The sequence below is a fragment of the Phyllostomus discolor genome, chromosome 6 (assembly GCF_004126475.2).
Source record: "Phyllostomus discolor isolate MPI-MPIP mPhyDis1 chromosome 6, mPhyDis1.pri.v3, whole genome shotgun sequence".
NCBI lineage: Eukaryota > Metazoa > Chordata > Mammalia > Chiroptera > Phyllostomidae > Phyllostomus > Phyllostomus discolor.
This window is the reverse complement of record NC_040908.2, coordinates 43,038,857-43,060,010: the sequence shown is the minus strand read 5'-3', so window position 1 is coordinate 43,060,010 and position 21,154 is coordinate 43,038,857. Positions and strand designations below refer to the sequence as shown.

General features: G+C 41.7%; 1 pseudogene; it reads left to right on the top strand.

Annotated features, from left to right (window-relative positions):
- Nucleotides 1–14,520: 14,520 nt before the first annotated feature.
- LOC114498691 lies at nt 14,521–16,520 on the top strand (annotated as a pseudogene).
- Nucleotides 16,521–21,154: the final 4,634 nt, after the last annotated feature.

The window sequence follows — 21,154 nt, the reverse complement described above, 5'->3', positions numbered from 1 at the left end:
AGTTCTGAGAGCCTAGTGTCATTGAAGTTGTCATTAGCTAAGCTAAGAGTGACACAGTACATCATGATGGTTAAAGAGTGTGTGTCATGGGTTCAAATCCTAGCTCTGCTATTAACTAGCTAGGTGCTTTGTGGCAAATTACTAAACTTCCCTGTGAGTCAGTTTCTTCATCTTGGAACCAGAAGCAACAGTGAAGGTGGTGAAGACAGAGCTTATCTCACTTATTGGGGAGATTAAGTTGGCAGGCACTACTCCACTACTACCTTCCTTGGAGTAGTGCCTGACACGTAGTAAGCACTTACTACAAAAATATTAAGTGCCTGCCATGTGCCAGGCACTCAGGTTCCATCTGGGACATTTTTGGTTGAGCTTACATTTGAGTGGGAAAAGGTAGCCAATAAATAAATATATAATATGTCAACTGGTAAAAAGTTTTACATAAAAGAGTAAAGCAAGTAAGGTGGGAGAGAGAGTTAGACAACAGGACATATGGTGGTCAGGAAGGCCACCTATGGAAAAGTGACATTTGAGAAGATCCCTAAAGGGAGGGAGGGAGTCATTTGGAAGTCTGGAAGAAGTTGCTGGCAGAGGGAACTACAAGGGCCAAGACCTAGGGGTGAAATGTATGAAGAAAGTGTTGGGTGCAGCTGGGAAGTAATCAGAAATGGAATAGGCCGTGTAGACCATGTGAGGACCGGCTTTTACTCAGGAATGCTGGGCAGACATTGGAGGTTTCTCAGCAAAGGAGTGCCACAGTTTGTCTTCTGTCATATATGCATGCGTCCCTCTGGCTGCTGTGTGGACTGGCCTGCCTTTGTGGGCAGGGTGGTGTGTAGGAGACAGGGCAGGATCAGGCCTTAGAGGCTCCAGCCCAGTCCAAGTGAGATATAATGGCAGCCTCGACACAGTGGACATGGTGAAGATGTGAGAGGCCGAGGGCCCTTGGTAAGTCTTAGCTATTGTCATTAGGTAGCTTTGAAAGTTCACGTTGACTTCTGAGCCTCAGTGTCCTCACCACACAGCTAAGGGGTTGGGCTCGTTCATCATCCCTTCTTGGCTCTGACGAAGTCCTTCCAGTTTCTGAAGAGCTGTGTAAGTAGCATCTACATTTAAATGGGCTTGAGAGTAGATGCTGCTGAATGAAAATAATCTTGGATTCAATCTTTTGATAAATGGTTTTGTGGGGTGAAGAATAACCCTTTGATTTATTTTGTAAAGGGATTTAAAGATATTTAGATTGCTTCAATGAGTTTCTTACATTTTGGGAATATAAGGAGTAGAATAAAAAATACTAAACCTGCCCAGAATATTTTAACATGGAAAATTGTCTTTTATTCCAAAAATGCTCCATTTCTTCTCAATCTATGGAATGGTTCATTTTGAAAATGGAGAGCAGGGAGAAAGCCTAAATGAATATTTTGTTAAAATTAAAGCTAAGCAGAGTCAAACTACCCTTTACAGGGAAAAAGTCATTAGCAAATTAATGAATTATGGAACTTAAAAACATATTCCTAGTTGTACAGTGATGGATAGACAAACTTTGCTTTGTGCTTCAATTACAGGCTTTTGTGTCTAAAAACAATCACTGAGATTGTGACCCTTTTATGACATGCAACAGTAAAATTTCAATGCACTGCCTTGCTACTGGAAACTGCTAAAAAGGCCAAAGAAGGGGGGAGGCCATCAAACAGATGACTAGCAATAAAAAAGGAAGCATAGCAGGTTTTTCAAAATAGACTTTGCCAAACAACTTTCCCAAATAGCAAGAGTAGTTCATTACCTTTTTATTCCCTATTTAATGTTTTATTCAAATGTACACATACAGAATTTCTTATTTGGGGAGGAGACTACAGCACTGACATTGATTCTGAAGCCATTCTATGAGCATTGCTGTGGGCTACGATACCATGAACCAAAAAAGAGATACTTAAAAATGCACAAGTCTTGTCCTCGAGAAGCTTACAGTTCACTCTGGTGACCGAGGCAGTAGTGGTGGGTAAAATAATAAAGGCCTCAGACCTATAGCCTTAGCACTGGGGCTGGGGGTTGGTAGGTAGAGAAGGATTCACTCCCATTTGGAGGACTAAGTCAGCTTTCTGGAGGAGACAGCATATCTCTGACCACATGCATACCAGCAACTTCCAGAAAACCCACAGAAGCAAGTCTTCGAAGACCACACTGCAGCTCTGTTCATAGTCTGAATTCTAAACCTATTCTTCTCTTGACCTGGCAACCAGCTGAGCCCTGCTCCCAGAGGCTGCTTTTTGTCTCCTGACTGGTCCAGGTAGACTTGGGCCTCCTTCCCTTGTACTGTCACTGTCTTCTTAGGCTTCCACTGGGACCTTATTCGCTAGGCTTGGCTTTGACCTTCAGACCACTTGCTTTCTATCTGTGTTTCTGGCCCATACACATGGGCTAGAGCTGAGGTTCTCAAACTCAGCAATGCTGACATTATAGTCTGGGAAATCCTTTATCGTGGGGGCTGTCCTGCATATTATGGGATGTTGAGCACTAGATGCCAGTAGTATCCCCCTTTTCAGTGTGACAACCAAGAAAGTCCTCAGAAATTAACAAATGTCGGGGGCGGGGGAGGGCATAGAACCAGCTATTCTCATTATTCATATTTATACATATGACATGAAATTTATTCAGTCTAATCTAGAGTAGAAATTTGCACATCAGAAAACCCCTTCCTTTTTATTTGCAAGTCATTGTTTCCTGGCGCAACACGAGCACTTCACAACGTTCCACAAAGAATTCCTGAAGTGAAGGAGGACCTGTGGATGTAATGCCTTTGTAATATTCAAAAATTTGTGTGAATTTTGCATTCCATTCCACAACATTGCCGTGTTTATTTTTGGTAAGAACATAATGTTCTCTCCACACCCATAAATACAGTAATATTAAAGCATCCCAAATGTTTACCTTCTTTATCCTGTGGTTTGACTCGCCCCCCAGCCCAGAGCCTGAAGGGTGGCTGTAGTACACTTTGAGGAACAGGGCATAGCATGGTTTTCCAGGCCAGCCAGGCTTCCAACTTTCCGTAATTGTTTCTGTCAGGCCAGTCTCTGCTCGTGATAAATATTCATGGAGGCCACAAAATATACAAACTCAGCACTCTTTTGTTTACCTAGTTAGGTAGGAGGGTAAACATTTATCAAGTTATTTTCCTATCTTTCAATTCATGATTAAAGTTCTTAATTATTTTAGGAACAATGGTCATGGTTATCAAATCATTATGTTGGACACACACACAAATTGTGTTGTAGCAAAGTAATTAGGGGACAACCATAAAACTTGGCAGTCAATGCCAGCTCCTAACATTTCATTATTTTCGGTTTATTTATGAGGAAACTAGAATCAGCCTCCTGCTTGTGTTTTAATTACTTAGCCCAGGAAGGATTGATTTCAGAAAACCTCCACGCTGAAGAATAATGAGCCTATTCCCGGGAGGAGTTCAAGGCTTCAAAGGCATGTGCTGCTTCCTGCCCCAGGGATGTCACTGTGGGCCCATTAGCATGTCTGAGACATCGACAGACTGCACCCCCTCCAGAGAAAGCTCACTCCTGTAAAAGGTAAGGAGAACCCTGGATGACGGGGGAAGCAGGAAGCATTCTGCTCAGCTCAGGGTAACAGAAAGGACACTGCTTCCAGCTTTCGGAAATGGGGGCATGAATGAAAGATATTTTAAATTCTTTCCAGCAGGGCTTTGTGCATCTACTGAGAGCCAAGATGTGTTTCTTCTGCACCTTCTCTCCAGCCTCACCTTTCAGGGATCCCAAGAGGCGGGTCTGTTCTTCCACCCGCCTTTTGCGAGTAAGGAATTCGACAGGTCTGGATGGCGGTGCCCCAGGCCCAATTTCATTTTTCTCATTATCCATGACTTTTCTGTTTTCACTTGCTGCTTTTTAGTTCTCCTTGTTATTGCCTCCATGATTTTATTTTCTTGTTGTTAAGTGGCATAAAGGGTTTCTTGGTTTTGTAGTTTTAGGGAAACTTGCTGGGTAGAAAGAGACCAAGATCGGATCTAAGAGTCATGTGGAAATCCTGACTAACACGGAGCAAAACTCGGGAGGCATGCTGCCAGGTGCTAATTTGACTTGTAGAGGAATCACGTTTGGGTGACAAGGAGAACTACACGAAGTCGAAGTCGGGATGAACACCACGCCGCTTCTGCACAGATCGCTAGCCTGAGAGACCTGGGATTTAAACTTGGCATCCAGATTTGATGAACCAAAGTGATAGAGAAAACAGACTGTATTTATTTTATTTTATTTTCTTTAAAACAACAACAACAAGAACAACAACCATACACACACTTGAACTTAAAGTATTTGCCCTCCTCTTAGACATGAGTTTTGAAGGAATATCTCATATTATATATTCCTCCCTGTATACTATCTCTTCCATCTAACAATACTCAGAATGATGGGTCCAGGAACTCCCTCACCAACATGCAACATAGCCCAGAAAATAGAAATGAAATGTTCTGAATTCAGAGGAATGTGGTCCACCTCCAATTAGACCACATTTTCTGTCTAAATTTAGTTTATCTGATATGTGTTGATTTTAGACCTGAATTGTTCAAGTGATTACCTCATAGAGAAAGATTAAATGAAGAGTTAAAGAAATGTTTTAAATTGCAGAAGAAGTTCAAATAGCAGTCTATATTGATTAAAGTTACTACATTTCACTCATTCACAACTTTGGTCTTGCTTGGTTCAGTGCTGCTTCCAAACCTATGGATTAGTTGGCATTCTATAAATTCAGGAGGTTTTGGCTGGGTGTGACTTCTTCAGATTGCCTGGTGTGTGCGTGTGCATGTGTGTATGTGTGTGTGTGTGAGAGAGAGAGAGAGAGAGAGAGAGAGAGAGAGAGAGAGAGAGCAGGGAAGAGTGGGGAGGGAGGGAAAAGGCAATCCTCATTTTAATTACCAGGAATAAACAAAGGTAACTTGGGGAGAGGAAGCGAAGTAGCTGCCTGTGCTTGTTTTTAATTCCATTGATTTAATGTCAGGGAAAGCTCCTTCAAGGGAAGAGAAGAAACGTGTCTTTTTTTCTTTTTTGAGATGACTGAGGCAGAGATTTAATATCTATCCTTTAAACCTTTCTCTGCTAATAGTTGCTGTCTTTGACACCAATTTGGAATCTTCCCACACATAGCTGGATTCCTGGCCCGTACACCAGTTGCATGGCACTTAATGATCCCAAATGACTCATTTTCCCCAGTGATCCCAGCTTTTCTCCTGGGCAGGCTGACCCGCTTCCCTTCTGTCTCTTCAGCCTTCTGCCTACCCTTCCATTAGCTCTGGACTCTCCTCCATACTTATGTTTGGTGAATCAGTTCTCAACCCGAAAGAGAAAATTAAAAACTAACATGTCCTTTTTACCTACTTTGGCAGGAGTTCCTGTCTTTAATGAGGCTGGTATTCACCCTTTTCTTTTTAGTCACCATTGACAGGTTTGATGGCATAGCCAGGACAGATCAAAGAGTGGGTGTCATCCCATTTCCAGCCAAAGTGATATAGCTGACAATTATTCTAGAGAAGTTACAACTAAGAAGAAAGGATGGGTAGAATTTCTGAGTACAAGCAAAGAAGAGTGTTTTTCAGGTCTAGTGATGGTTTTATTGATGTACAATGTTGTTTATCCTCAGTGCCCTGACAGCCACTCATAAAACATCCACAGGTTGACCCAAAAGCCCTTAGAAACTTTTACACAGTGTTAACATAGAATATCACCCAGGGGTCTGTGAGTGCCCACATCTTTTAGTAAATTGTAATTCAGTTCCCTTCTTCAATGCTGAGCTTGTGTTTAGTCAGTGTGATCTTTAAAAAACATAAATTGCGTGATGTCAACCTTTGTTAAAACCATTTTGTGGTTCTCATTGTATTTATGATGAAACCCTAATTTCTTTTCCTGGCTTTTAAGGTCCTCCAGGATCTGGCCCTATCTCTCCAACTTCATCTGGGAGCCACACCCTCCCTGGCTGACTACTCTTCAGCCAAGACTGGCCGCCCTGGTGTTCTTCCAACAGCCAAGCACACTCATTTCATTTGCTGTTCCTCCTGCCTGGACCATGGTTCCCCAGGCACTTTTCTGGTTTTTCATCCTGAAATTCTGAACTCAAATGCCACCTCCTGTGAGAGGCCTTTATTAATGTAGGCCCTAGCCTTGGCTCTTTACTGTGGAGTCATCTTCTCCACAGTATTTACCCCATTTTAAATTGTCCTGTTTATCACCTGGTGTGGCCTTTCCACACCAGCGGATAAGGGCCTTGAGAGGAGGAGCTTGCCTTTCTTCTTCACAGCTGTGAGAAGTGAAGACTTGCTGATTGAATGAATGAGTGAGTAAATGAATGAACTGATGAACAGTGCGCAGCCACAAATCTGTGGAGGAAGAGCTGTTGAGGAGTCCACTCATGTCCCTCCTTCACTCAGCCTGAGAACAGTCAGTCCTCCTTGGGTTGCCGTGTGACAACTGAGAAGTCTGGATTGTAGATGCTGTAGGGGTTATGTGTGAGTTCATATTAGACAACAGTCAAAGTTTTTGAACCCAAATTTAAAATGTTAGAAAATACCCTTGTAAGTGGTGAAAACTGAATTGGTAAGATAAGCACAGAAGAGATAAAGGTGGGGGGAAAAGCCCAAAGCACAAGTATAGCAATACAATAGCTGTATTAGTGGTATTATTGTTTCCCCGTCCTGACTAGTAGACTCTGAGGCTCTTTGAAGTAACCTGATATTGAACATTAAGAGGGATGAGCAATGACGGTGCTGTCTTTCCAGATTACTTCTTTAATCTTACTTAACAAGCACTTACATAGTGTTCATTATGCTCCAGGTACTTCTCTGAATACCTGACAATGCCTTCTCAGGTTAAGTCCCCTGGAAGCAGTAGTTGAGACAGAGCTTGGGGTGTTTATTAGGGACTAACAATGCCTTTGAAGAGAAGGGAGAGAAAGCAGGAAAAAGTTGATCTGCAATACCGGCTCCACAAAGCCTCTCTGCGAACCTGGCAGGAAGCCCAAGATAAGTGCTGCTTGACAGGGTGTCTGCATCAGACCGGAATGGCCCACCTTTATACGTCCCCCTTGCTCAGTCACCAATCATAGGTGTCCCCAGGAAGGGCATGGCCTCCTCGGGCCGAGCAGCTCTCTGCAGCTGACATGGACTGGAGTTGCCCAGAGCTGTGGTCTGTCTGCTGACCATCCTCCCTGCAGCTGGGCAGCACATCTCCATGTCTACTCAAATACTAACTCATTTAACTCTCATGACAACTTTATGAGGCTGGTCCTTTCACAGGTCCCATTTAATAGACAAGAAAACTGTGCATGGAGAAATTGGGTAATTTGCCAGTCCTAGGTCAGGTAGCAGAGCTGAGATTTGACCTGGGCAGTGTGGTTCCAGAATGAGAGCTCTTAGCTAGTCAGCTTTGCTGTGTTAGCTATTACTTCATAGGGAGAGTTGGGGATAGCCTGATAATAATAACAAAACAATACTGGCATTGCACTTTGATATTGTAAAGTGCTTTCACATTAGTGTTTTAGTTTTTTATTTAGTTCTTATGAAAGTGGTATGTACAAGTGTGTGTGTAAGTCTCACTTTGTATTGGTGCATTTATTAAGAATAGTATCAAAAGGTGATAATTTGGGGTTGTCTACTGCCTTCAAATATTAACCCTGCTTGTAAAAATTTACGAATCAGGACTAGATGCTTAGGGGCAATGACTGGGCTTGAATTCCTGCATAGGAAGAAGGAAAGTCCCCTTTGGAGTTTAGGGAAGGAGTGAGTAGGTGGAAGAAAGACTATAAAATTGCAGGGAAAGGCCAACCAGTTCTGTGCTCTGCAAGTCACAAGAGTGAGATACTAGATAAAAGGGCCCGAGGGCAAAGCAGGTGGCACCTTGGGAAAAGGGTAAAGGAAGGAGAAGAGGGTTCAGCAGGTGTGAGCAGGGTGGGCCCTGGGCACTCTTCAGAGGGTCTCTAAGGGAGTACAACACTGTGATGGACCAGGAGGGCATCAAAGGAGGTGAGCGGTAGGGGTCTGGGATTCTCCTCAAGGGGAAACGTGTGGACTTGGACAGAGGTGGGGAGGAAGGAGGAAACCCAGTGAGAGCAGAGCATTTTTTCATCGCCATTTTGGGAACTATATATTTTTTTAAAATTAGACTTCTTGTTTCTAAAGACCAGGCTTAGGGTAAGGAGGAAATCCAAGGATAGCAAGTTTTTAAAAAAAATTTTTTTAATCCTCACACGAGGATGTTGATTGATTTTAGAGAGAGGAAGGGAAAGAGAAAGAGAGGAATATCGATGTAAGAGAGAGACATTGAGCAGTTTGCCTTCCCTACGCGCCCAACTGGGGCTCGAATCTGTAACCTAGGTGTGCGCCCTGACCGATCGGGTTTGCGGGACCATGCTCCAACCAACTGAGGCTCCCGGCCAGGGCCAAGGATGACGAGTGTTATTTTGGATGATTCCGAATACACATTTTTCCATTTTGCAATTCTATTTTTGTCTAGAAGAGCTCATGCAAGAGAAGTCATTATCTTTAAGATCTTTAGCTCCAGTGGGATTCACTGATTTCACATTCCTTTTCTGGAGTTTGGTGAAATCCCCTCTTTGAGTCCAATTGAGAAATTCTGCTTTAATTCCGCACTACTTTATTTGTATATGAAAACATGGTCCAAAAGGCTGAAACAAAACCTTGGTAGGAAGCGCTGTCTGCAAAAATAGTAAGCAGGGATAAAATTCAGCAACAGGACATGTAAACTTCCCAGCAGACGAAATGCGTCCTGTGAGCTAGAGGGATTAAAGGATTCTACTTGGGATCTGAATAAAGGTCATTCTTGCCACTGAACGGATTATGTCATTGTCACTGACCCTTAAGTTAACAAGTCTTTCTTTTGTCACAAACTCTGTCACATTCTCTTATGGGTATTTCAACACAATTTGCCCATATTCATACCACATAAAGCTGTCTTAGAAACTTGCCCTGTAAACCCACAGAATAACAATACTCTACATAATTCACAAAGCAAAGCAAATATGAAGATGTTAGAATCTAATTTACAACTACAAGAGAACTCATGATGCAGATTTCAGAATAGATACTCAAACTGATTTATTACACTAAACCAAATGGGAAGAATGTGAAGAGAATGTATTCATGTATCTGGAACGTAGAATATTTTAATGCCATCCTCTTGAAAATTAGCATGGTTTCAGAGAAACACATCCTCATTTTCCTGGAGTAAATGGTTTCCTAGAATAAATGATTTGTATTTGCAGTGGGAGACCAACAAATTTTTTATGAACTCTAGGATTCTACTGAAGACTCTTTTCTGAAACATGACAGGCTTATGAAAGCAGAAGCAGGGATAAACGTGGAGGGTCACTGTCTAGCAGTAGGGGGCAGAGCAATGCTAGAAGGGAGCGGAGGTACCTTGGAACCCTTCAGGCACCCTAACGACCTGTTGCCAATTCTGACCTGCCTTTCTGCAGTCACTTTTCAGCTGGTCGTAGTGCATGGGACCCAGTGAAAATGAGCCTTATTGCACAAAGCTCTCAAAAGGTGGGTTGTTTCAGGACTTCGAGATGCCTACATTCCATCCTTAGACACTGCCTTTGGAAGCCACCTTGACTTCTAGGACATTTTTCTCTGCCAAGATTCGGTATCCAAAAATGCACTGTTTCGTAGAATGCTATGCGTAACAGAAAAATCAGGCAAGTTCTTGTGAAAAAATCAAAGCACTTGAGTACTTAGAGGTGACATTTCTGGATTATAGGATATGCACATCTAATAGTTTTATATATACTGCTAGCTTTCTGTCCAGAGTGGCTGGACCAACTAAATACATTTTTCCATTCCCATGTGTGATATATCTCCACATAGCCGAACCAACCCCTAGGTCCAGCTCATTTTCAAAAAGGCATCATCCAAGTCACTAAAATCTAATCTCTAGAAGATGTTTGGTCACAGACAGATCTGAAATCAATTCAAAGGGCACTTGATATGGGTGGACCCTTGTCCCTGTGCCTCTCTCCTGTGATGCAGGCCCTACACGTATTCATCAGCCTGGTGTTGTGCTAGAGTTAACTGTACACTTCTTCCATGAGATGACACTCAAGCCACACAAAGACAGCAAGGTCAGTGAGGGCTGGAAGAGAAAGTGAGCCTGGCTCATAAAACCAAGAGGCACTTACAATTTAACAAGATTAGCAAGTGCTGTTGAAAAGCGCTACCCGGCCTGAGTCACGGGGGAAGGATGCCAGCTCAGTTCTCTTGGTGTTGCTGTCACACGACACCATGGAAAGCTCTGGAAAGCCTTGCCTGAAATAGCAATAAAGTTTTTTGGAAAATGATTGTATCTTTAATGATTATTTCTCTTGCACCTTTATGGAAGGAATGAGTCGTTCTTTTTCACTGTTTTTTTGTTATTGTTGTTAACATTTCTTTTGTCTGCCTCATTGGGAAGGTCAAGTCTGAAGCTGCGCAGGTTTTAAAATCCAAGTCATTAAATACATAGTAAACTCTCACTGCACTCTTTTGGAAAAGCTTCAACTAAAAAACGGTGGTGGATTCAGCAACAGCAAGCTGAGGAAGACAATCCTTCCCTCTTCAGGCTGTGTGGAAAGGCATGAATTAATGGGATTCTCTAAACTACTCATCACTGAAATGTCTTTCAGTGTTTTTGTCCATGGGCAAAAGCAGTTCTCCAAGACCAGTTTTTATGACAACTGCAGTTTTCAGAACACATCATTATCTATATCTCATATGCTGAAAGTTGGCTTTAAATGCTTAGTAACTAGGAGATCTCAGGGATATTGGGCAATCCCTCGGTAAGCAATTTGTTAAGTGCTGTATATATAAAAGGAACTCTCAAAGTTATGTGATATATATTGCATAATATATTGCATATTGCATATATATATTGCAATATAGGCAGGTAAACAGCACAGACATTTGTTTAGATGCCTGATTTGGGGGTGACATCCATATAGAAACTATCAGGGCTCTCTGCCTGCCAGGGCAGGTAGATTGTGTTTCTATTATGTCAGACACTTCCAGCTGATTACCTATTATCCACTCCTCCCTTCGTTCTTACAAACAGAACCTATTTTGGGGTAAGTGGCTACTTGCCAGCTATAAAGCTCTATTCCCTCAGACTTTCTTGTTGTTCAGGAAAGTCATCATGTAACATAGTTCTGATCAATGAAATTTAAATGGAAGCCTAGATGATGAGGCTTTCAGAAAAGCCACTGTTTACCCCATAAAAAGCTGGCCTGTGCCTTTTGATCTTTGGTCTTCCTCCTTTCTTAGTGAAACATGGACATAGAGAGGGCAGAAGCTGCATGCGAATGATGGCAGGGGAGAAAATTGAGAAGAATCTGGTCCTTGACAGTATCGAGGACCCTTGAATGGCTGTCTCTGGGTTGCTGCCTCCACAATTTTCAAGCAAGGGAAATAAGCTATTTTTTTTAGCCACTAGAGTCAGGTTTCTATTTCATGCAACTGAATTACTTATGCATGTTGCCCAATTTCCTCAGAGTGGGGTGCTTACCTAAGGAGTCCCGGTTCTAAACTAAAGTGGCTCAATTGCCCCAAGAAATAACTGCACTTAGGGTTTGAGGAAAATCAATTTTCAAACATCCCAAGGAATTGATTAACCAAGAAAATAAAATAAACGTCTCTGAAATTTCTCTCTTAGTCCTTGAGTTTCTTTCAATGGTCACTGTGATCAAAAAAAGCAAGAAGGTATTTGTCTGCAGAGATGTAGTGGGAGAATTTAACTTGATGAACTCTGTCTGGGTACTCCTGGTCATATATATTATAGGTTCCCCACTCTCCCAACAATCCACTACATTTCACTAGTAAACAAATAACACCAGGAACAAAAGTCAGCTTCATACCTCGAAGCACCAACTAATCAAGACTTCCTTAGTATATGTGCATTTGTGAATGTGCATGTGAACTTGTGTGTGTGTGCATCAATGACATTGTTCTTTAGCAAAGAATGGAAACCTAGGCTTATTTTTTCTTTCACTCGAAGATCTAGTTTAAATCATGTGAAAATATATTTTAGGTTGGTAAACAGAAATGGGCTTATGGATTGAGAGGACAAGAATCCAGAGTAGTGGACTCCTGTTTGGCTTTCTTAATAAAGCCTTTTCCACAGTGAATAGTTCTGTCTGAGTGGGGTGGTTGGCACCTGTGTGTGAACGAGCCTGGAAAGATAGACTAGGGGCTGACTACAGGGGACCCTGAGGCCAGGTTCAGGAGTTTGGAATTTATCCTGTAGGATGGCTATTCCCAAAGGCTTCATTAGAACCTTGAAACAATAAGATGTTTCACAAAAGGAGAGTTTCATGGTCAGATAAATTTGGAAACTATACATGCTATATCCCTCTCAAAAACTCACACTTATAATTGCATATTAAAAGCTGAGTTACGCATTAAAGGAGATGATTAAACTTAATTCAGGCTGACCTCCCCCTCTCATAATACCTGTTAGCAAGGACTCATACACTGTGAAAGGTGCTGCCGGGGCAGTGGGGAGCCATTGCAGGTCTTCAGAAAGAGTAATATCAGCATATGCTGTAGAAATATTTCTGAAAACAATGTATATCCTGGGCCAAGATTTGGGGAAGAGGGTGCTTGAAGAAAAAAAACTAGAGGGAAGGAATCATTAGGCCAGGGCTCCTCAACTTGGCTACATATCGGAAACACTTGGGATTAAAAAACTTTTTTAGACTTTATTGCACTTCTAGATTCAATAGGTGTGGGTTTGGCCTGGAAGTGTGTGTGTGTGTGTGTGTGTGTGTGTGTGTAATATAAAAACTAGTGTTGGGAATTTATGAGTCCAGATTAATTGTGAGAATTATGATAGTCCACTTAAAAGTTAGTGAGACTAGTTCTTGGATATAGGTAGTGGGAATAAAAAAATGGGAAGGATGAAATAAACAAAGTGAGGCAAGAATCTACATGCCTTGGCAAGTGATTGAATGTGAAGCTGGCATAGAACAGGGAGGAATTCAAAGAGGTTTTAAGCCTGGCCTATTTAGGACGAAGGTATAACTATTGGAGGTTAAAGTTAGGGAACGAGTCAGTATTTTGAGGGAAGAGGATGTTCTGGCCTTGGACACTTTGTTTTGTTTTGTTTTGTTTTGTACAAACATCTCAGCAACAGCACATGGTGAGCTATTGCTGAGGGCACAGGTCTTTATTGGAGAAGTGGTGTGGGCAGGACATTAGGAAGTTTCCTTCATTCCAGGAAGATGAGAACAGTCCTGGTTGCCCCAACAGTGGGATGTATGGGGTGGGGGGTATCTCTGACCAGGCCACACAGTCCAAATGGAAGATACCAGTCAGTCACAAAGTCATGGGAGTGTCACACAAGCCTGGCTGTAGGCCCAGGCATCACATAGGAGCCTGGGTGGCCTTGGGAATGTTTTGACTGGGATGCCACATATGTGAAGGGTTACCAGGCAGTTGGAAATGCAGGCTTCCAATGCAAGAGAATGAAGGAGTCTAGAACCACAGAGAAACGGTGCTTACAACTTGGGATGCCCGGTGTTCCAAGGAATGAAGTATGAAGAAGAGGAAAGCCAGGACTAAAACTATGGGAAACCCCATATTCCAGGCCTGGAATTCAATAGGAATGGTCAGAGAAGCAGAACAGCCATGAACTGTATTGCGAATGTCAGGGAGGAAGGCATCCAGAAGTGTGCATTGGTTCAGTCAGGATCCTCTTCTCCCAGCCAGATCTTCTAGCAGGCAGACAAGCCTGTGCCTCAGGCTTTGGGCCTGACTTCCAGCCCTACTTCTTCACATTGTGTTTTTGAGCAAGCATACTTAACCTCTCAGAGCCTCAGTTTCCTCATGTATAAAATGAGGATTCCATTGCTTCCATGCTATAGATAAGCGCCTAATGTAATACTGTGTAAAATGGTAGATAATGGTATATATGTTACGCTATGTTACATATTATTATTATCTTAGTGAGGTGTCCTTTGACTCTATTGAAAATAGTTGTATAGATAAAATACGTGAGAAAGAGAAATAATCAGCCATATTTTTATTATCTTAAAAATCAATTCTTTGTATTTAAATTGCTCCATTTAGTATCACTACAATTTGAATGCTTTTGAACTTAACTTTATGCCCTAAGAATTTCCTCTCATTATTGCTTAATTTGCTTATTTATCATTTTATTTACTCAACAATTTTTTAATCAGTGGAAATTTAAGTTGTTTCCAATGTGGTTGTTTGCTTCATTTAAAATGATGACCTAGCAAAGATGCGACAATAGAAGTGAAGATCAGAGCAAAGCAGAGATTTGAAGATGCTATGCTGCTGGTTTTGAACAAGGGGAGAGGGGACCATGAGCCAAAGAATGTGAGTGACCTCTAGAAATTGGAAAAGGCAAGGAAATGGATTCTCCCCCAGAGCCTCCTGAATGCAGTCCTGAATACACCTCAGTTTTAGAACATCTGACCTCCAGAACTGCATCTTGGTGCTGAATTGGGAAGTCTGCATTATATCAAGAGACCAATGGAGAAACAAGAATTGAGATAAAAAAGTCTGTTCATGGCCAAGATATTTTCATTATACAGACAATATCCAGAGATGTGAATACAGCTGTGATAGAGTTATTGATCATGGCTTACACACTGAAGACTGTGCCAGAAATGTTATTAGAACCATTCATTCCAATGAATGATTGATTCATTCATTGCAAGCAAAGCAAGATGAGATAGATGGCTTCTATTGTGTGCAAGATCCTAGCACCTATGCTGGTGAAAGTGGGTTTAACACATTATCATTATGGATCTTCATCAAGAGGAAATTCAAGGCATTTTCAGCTTTTCTGTGGACAACCTTATAGCCTCACCTTTCCTGCTTCAGTGTATCCAGGAAGGAATTTAAATTACAGAAATGTGGTCATTGTAGCTAAGTCTCCTAATGCTGCAAAAAGGGCCAGTCATATTCTGAGAGACTCTGTCTGGGTTTAGCTGTAACCCATGGAGAAGCCCAGTGTACAGTGCTAGAGATGGATGATGGGCATCACTTTCCCCCAATGGTTAGAAATGCTACTGTCCATCCCAGCCTGGAGTTGTCATTGATGATGTCCAGAGAGAAGCCACCAACAACTATAGTCTGACACATTGGTGGGAGCATAGTAATCATGGTGGATGACATTGATGATGTGGAAAGTTTCGTTGCAGCTGCAGAGATCCTGCAAGAGAGAGGTACTTATGAGATCTATGTCATGGCCACTCATGGTGTCCTGTCTGCAGAGGCCCTCGCCTGATTGATAAGGTGATGGTGACCAATAATGTCCCTCACGAGATGCAGAAGCTACAATGTCCCAAGATAAAGACTGTGATGTCAGTTTGATTCTTTCTGAGGCAATTCAGATAATGTACAATGGGGAGTCCATGGTGTACCTTTTCCGAAACATCAGTGTGGATGACTGGCTTTCACAGTTTCCTTGACCTGGCACTCCTAAGGAAAACAGTGCCAGCAATTATGTACACAGCGTTCCCTTTCAAGGGAGTCAGATAGTCAAGAGGGGGACAAAGCCAATGAATAAATGGCCTTAAATGTGTGTCCTCATCATTCTGTTCCTTAAAGAAAAGTCACAGGCACTTTCCTGCAAAGAATCTGAAAATATTTTGGTATTGAAAAGAAATTAATGGCAGATAAAGGTTTAACTCTATAATTGTTCATTCAGTTGTTTCAACCGCAGGGAAATGTGTGTTAATGTTGAATGTGGTTAGGGAAGCTCTGGCACTGTTTCCATGCCAATTGTCCTCTCCTTAGTCAACCTCACACACATATTTTACAGAGAATCATATTTTTCTCTGAGAATCTACTGTGACTACAGCCACGGAACAAGTAAGTGCTTGTAGTGCTACTCCCCAGCAAGGAGGCCAGATTAGAGGATAACACCCTCATTAGGTGTCTGCGTTGCTCTTCAGTCGAAAATAAAAGAATCTGTTGTCTTGAAAAAAGAACCATAAAATGATGATCCAATTAACTTAAACATAAATATAGACCTTTAATTTTTATTAATTTTTTCTTTTGGATGAACTATCAGCAGAAGAATTATTGAGTCAAAAGGTATTATGAACAGTGAATGATTTTAAAAATATATTGCTGATTGGCTTTCCAAGAGTTGTATCAATTAGCATAGTTTCCAAGGGTTGTACCTGTTAGCAAAGTCTGAGTGTGCCAGACTCACTGTGTCCTCACCAGCACTAGTAATCTCATTACTTTTTATATTTTTGCCAGCATAATGGAAACTGACTCACAGAAAAAAGTTTATTGTTGCTTAATTTGTCTTTTGATTAAAAAAATGGAGCTAGGTAATGAATAATTTCCCATATGTTCGTTTTACTAATTACATCTTCTCCTATATAAAAGTCCAGTTGATATTAGTACAAAGGAAACCTGGTTGATGACACATTTGTTCACTTTTAAAAATTAAAGGGTTAATTATAAAAAACAGTATATAAGGTCCTCAAAGAATTAAAAATGAAACTGCCTCATGGCAGCAATTCCACTTCTGAGTATTTACCTGAAGAAATCCAAAACACTGATTCGAAAGAACATAAGCACCTCTATGTTCATTACAGCGTTATTTACAATAGCCAAGACACGGAAGCACCCCCTAATACATGTAAATACATGAATCAATAAAAAAGATGTGGTACATATATACAATGGAATATTCCTCAGTCATAAAAAGGAATGAAATCTTACCATTTGTGACAGCATAGATGGAACTAAAGGATATTATGCTCATGAAATAAGTCAGTCAGAGACAAATACCATGTGATTTCTCTTAAGTGTGGAATCTAGAGAAAAAAATAAACAAACAAAATTGAAACAGATTCAGAGACGCAGAGACCTAAGTGGTGTTGCCAGAGGGTAGGGACGCTGGGGAACTGGGCGGAAAAGATAAAGAGATTAAGAAGTACAAATCTGAAGTTACGGAATAGTCACAGGGATGTAAAGCACAGCATAGAGAATATCGTCAACAATGGTGTTATAATAATGTGTGGTGCCAGGTGGATACATGAAACATCAAGGGGACCACTTTGTAAGGTACATGATTGTCTAACTACTCTAACTACTCTGCTGTACACCTGAAACTGATACAAAATAATTCTGAAAGTAAACTGCAGTTGAAAATTTTGAAAATAAATAAATTCTTTTTAAATTAAAGGCTTATAGAAGTGCCCTTGGAAAGTTGAAAGAAAATGAAGAAATGGGTGGGATATTCTGTCAGTCAAGGTCTTAATCTCAAACATGGTGAGGGAGGAGCATTTAATAAAAGGAATATTTCCAAAGGCAGGGTAATGTCAAGAGAAGCTAACGGGATGGTGCCTTGCCTAGGACTGGCAACAATGGTGTGATTTCTAGGCCTGAAGAGTTAAAGAGAAGGCCCAGGTAATAAAACCCAGAGCAATAGTTATAGGAAAGGGGTCCCTCAGAGGAGATGCAGCTTTTGAAAGAGAGACACGGTCAACCCACAGTTACCTGGGAGGAAGGGAACAGGGTATGAATATCTTGACCTGGATGATTTCTCTGATCTCCTGGGGTGCCTCCCACGGGCCCAGCCCAGCTGTCAGAAGGCAGTTACTATAACCCAGAAAGGTCAGACTCCTGAAGCCCTGAGCAGGATGAAAAAGAGAGGTGAATGTATTTGGAAGAACAAATGGGAAATATTCAGCACAGATATTCTGGCATTAAGATATTTTAGAGTGGCTAGGTAATCTGAACCTTTACAAATTGATTCAAGATTGTGGAGCTAAGGTTTCACTTAATTCAATTTTTGAGTATTATTAACAAACTGTTTAGTTTACCTAATTTAGCCTTCAACTACAAACAAAATAGAATGTTAATGCCATTACTTGATCTTTTTTAGGAATCTGAATAGTAGAATTTATTCCTCATTTGAAGGAAATTTTATCAGGTCAGAATCTCAGAAGCAGATAAGAAAGAAGCACTACAAATCTCAGAAGTGAGTAAGACTGCAAAGGGATAGGCAAAGGGGAAACAGTTCAGGAATGTTAAGAATGAAAGGGATTATAGTGAGTCTACCCCAGACTTTCTGATTCAGTAGGTTGGATGGGTCTTGGAAATGTGTATTTGTACCAAGGCTTCCAAATCATTCTGATGGAGCCAGTGGACTGTCATTTGGAGCAAGTGAACAACACAAGGTTTAGAAAGAAGCTTCAAAATCTATAATCTCACAGACATTCATGAACTCAACCCACATGGAAATGGCAAACTTGAAGGTGATAAAACAACTCACCAGGGGTGGATTCCCTTGCCTTGAAAGCCAGTGTTTGCAGCTGCAACTGTGTATGACAGTTAATAACAATGGGGATTCTAACATTAAACACATCCTACAGGCTGAGCCCCATGACCAGCATTTAATATGCATTATCTCACTGAAGCCTCTCAACAACCTCATGAGGTACTGTTAGCACCCACATTTTATAGAAGATGAAACTTAGGCTCATGATGATTGAGCATAAACCTCAGGTCCTGAGGTTCCTATTTTGTCTTCCTTGCTATCTCTATCTTTTAGAATTTTCCTATATTTATTATATATATAATATCCAGAGTTCATAGTAGTACCTAATGGGATGAATAGAGAAAAGTATGTCTACTTTATCTTCCATGGATGCAGAAGTACTTTAAAACATTTTTTTAAACAGAAAGGATCATTATACTTTACTTTAGCAGAATCATTGTTCTCATGCCTCCACAACTCCCCAGTCTTTGGCCATGCATGTAAATATTTGTAAGAAGTTGTAACCACAGTTCATAGTATTGTGATGGAGTGCTTAAGACTTCGGGCTTTGGCCTGAGTTCCAACTCCACAGCTGACTATGTGATCTAGTATAAAGACCATACGGGGACCCTGGACTTCTACCTCCACCCACAGTATCCCTTCCCCCTGTGCTGAGGAAAAGTCTCAGGTCAATATCTAAGCTCCCACCACCAGAACCTAGGAAAAGAAGAGCAAAGTAATCCCAAAGCAAGCACAAGGAATGAAATAGTAAAGACAACCACAGAAAAATCAATGATATCGAAAACAGAAAAAGACAATGGAGAAAATCAACACAACAAAGAGGTGTTTTTCAAAGGTTGTGTGTTTTATCAAAACTTCTGATAAAACTGAAAAGAACTGAAAAACTTCTATCAAGACTGACAAAAGAAAAAAGAGATAGAAGGTGCAAGGACCTTGTGGCAACACAGCAAGAAGACAGCTGTACCGGCCAAGGAGTGGCCGCTGATACCTTGATCTTGGATCTTTAGCCTCCAGCTCTGTGAGAAAATACATTTCTGTTGTTTAAGCCACCCAGTCTGTGGTATTTTATTATGACAACGCTAGCAGATGAATACATCTGCCATCTGGAAAGGGTCTCCCTCAACCATGGAAAAGACACCTCATGATCTACAATTTTGATGAGCTCCATCTGCCACTCTTGACAGACTTCTTTAACAACAGCCCTGGGCACTTGTGAGCCCCTCCACAACAGAAGGTCCTTGGCCCCCAGAGTGGTGGGGATGGTGTGGAAGGGAAGACTCAGCAGAGGAACTTGGGTGGGGCCGGACCATGGTGAAAACCTTCCTGGTCACAGGTGCAGAAGTTCCTCATGGCTGACAGAGCTGCATCTCTGTAGATTATGATTAACCTGCTTGTGAACATGCTGAGCCTTTGGGAGAAAAGGGTGAGGGGAAATTGGATTCTTCCTCTCACAGGGTTCATTGACTTGGTGGGGACATGCCTTTTCTAACCAGACTGAGGGTGGCCTGGAGAGGCAAGTTATGAAACGACAAGTGACCAGCAAAGCTTCTGACAACAGCCATCCACTGGCAAGACCCATGGATTTGCATTCCTGGGGAGTTCTGGAAAGCCCCAGGTAGAGGATTCATTGAAAGGCTGGCCTCCTGGGGTAAGTACTTCAGAGTCTCAGACACTGCTTTCAGGCCCCAAGGCAAAGAGTGACCTGACAGTGTGGGGAAGTGAGAGATAACTGGGTGACAAGAGAGGCTTTGTGGTGGCCTGCATTTTCTCACTTTGCTCTGAGCCTCAGCTACCACAGCAACCTTATCCTTGGAATTTTTAGATTGGATTTGGTGCTCAAATTGAAAAATAAATGATGAGTTTGTATATGTTAGAGCAAAAGGAAGCCCATGGTTTTATGCATGGGTAATGAGCAGAAGCAAGAGATTCCTTCCTTTCTTTAATTTTTTTTTTACTTAAGTCAAAACAACAGTTGCACAGATGAGGAAGGGAGGGAGGGAGGGAGGGAGGGGGAGAGAGAGAGAGAGAGAGAGAGAGAGAGAGAGACGAGACTCTGGGGCCAAAGTCTTATCCAACATGGATATTTCTAAAACTCAAGGAGAGGTACAGTGTGGGTTTCCTTAGCACTGAGATTTGAGGAAAACACTTCGGCCTGGGAGTGAGAACACACACTCCTACTTTCAGCTAACCCCCAACTTCTTTACCTATAAAGTGGAGAGGTTGGATTAAATGATTACAAAATGTTAAAAATCTAGGATTTGTAATTTTACCTAGATTCTTAAAAGTGTTTACATCAAACCCTATCTCTAGGTTCCCTGTCCTGAAGGTGGGATGGCTGTCTATGTGTGTTCAGTGCGTGTGTGTGTGTACTGTGTATGTATACTGTGGGTATGTACATGTGTGGTTTAGGTGTAGTGTATATGTGCAGCGTGTGTATGTGTTGTGTGTGGCACATGTGTGCAATGTGCATGCGTTATGAGTGGGTTGTGGGTATAGTATGTGTGTGTTTGATGTGTCCTGCACTTTACTGTTGCTATTCAGAGCAACCCCCTACATTGCCCCATCTACACTGGATTTCCGGATCCTTCAGAAATCCTCCCTCCCACACCCAGCCAAATAAACAAGAACACATGTGAAAAGCCTTTCTTATTTCAGTGCCCCTTGAAATGCAGCCAAACAGCTGGAATTACATGCTTTGTAGAGAGCCAGAGACGTGGCATGGCAATGAGAAATTCAGTTTGTATTTGGAAGCCAAATTCCTCTTCCCAAATCTGAGAGGGCAAGAAAGGGTAGAGGCTGGGCTGTCTCTTGCTGGCAGCTAAAGG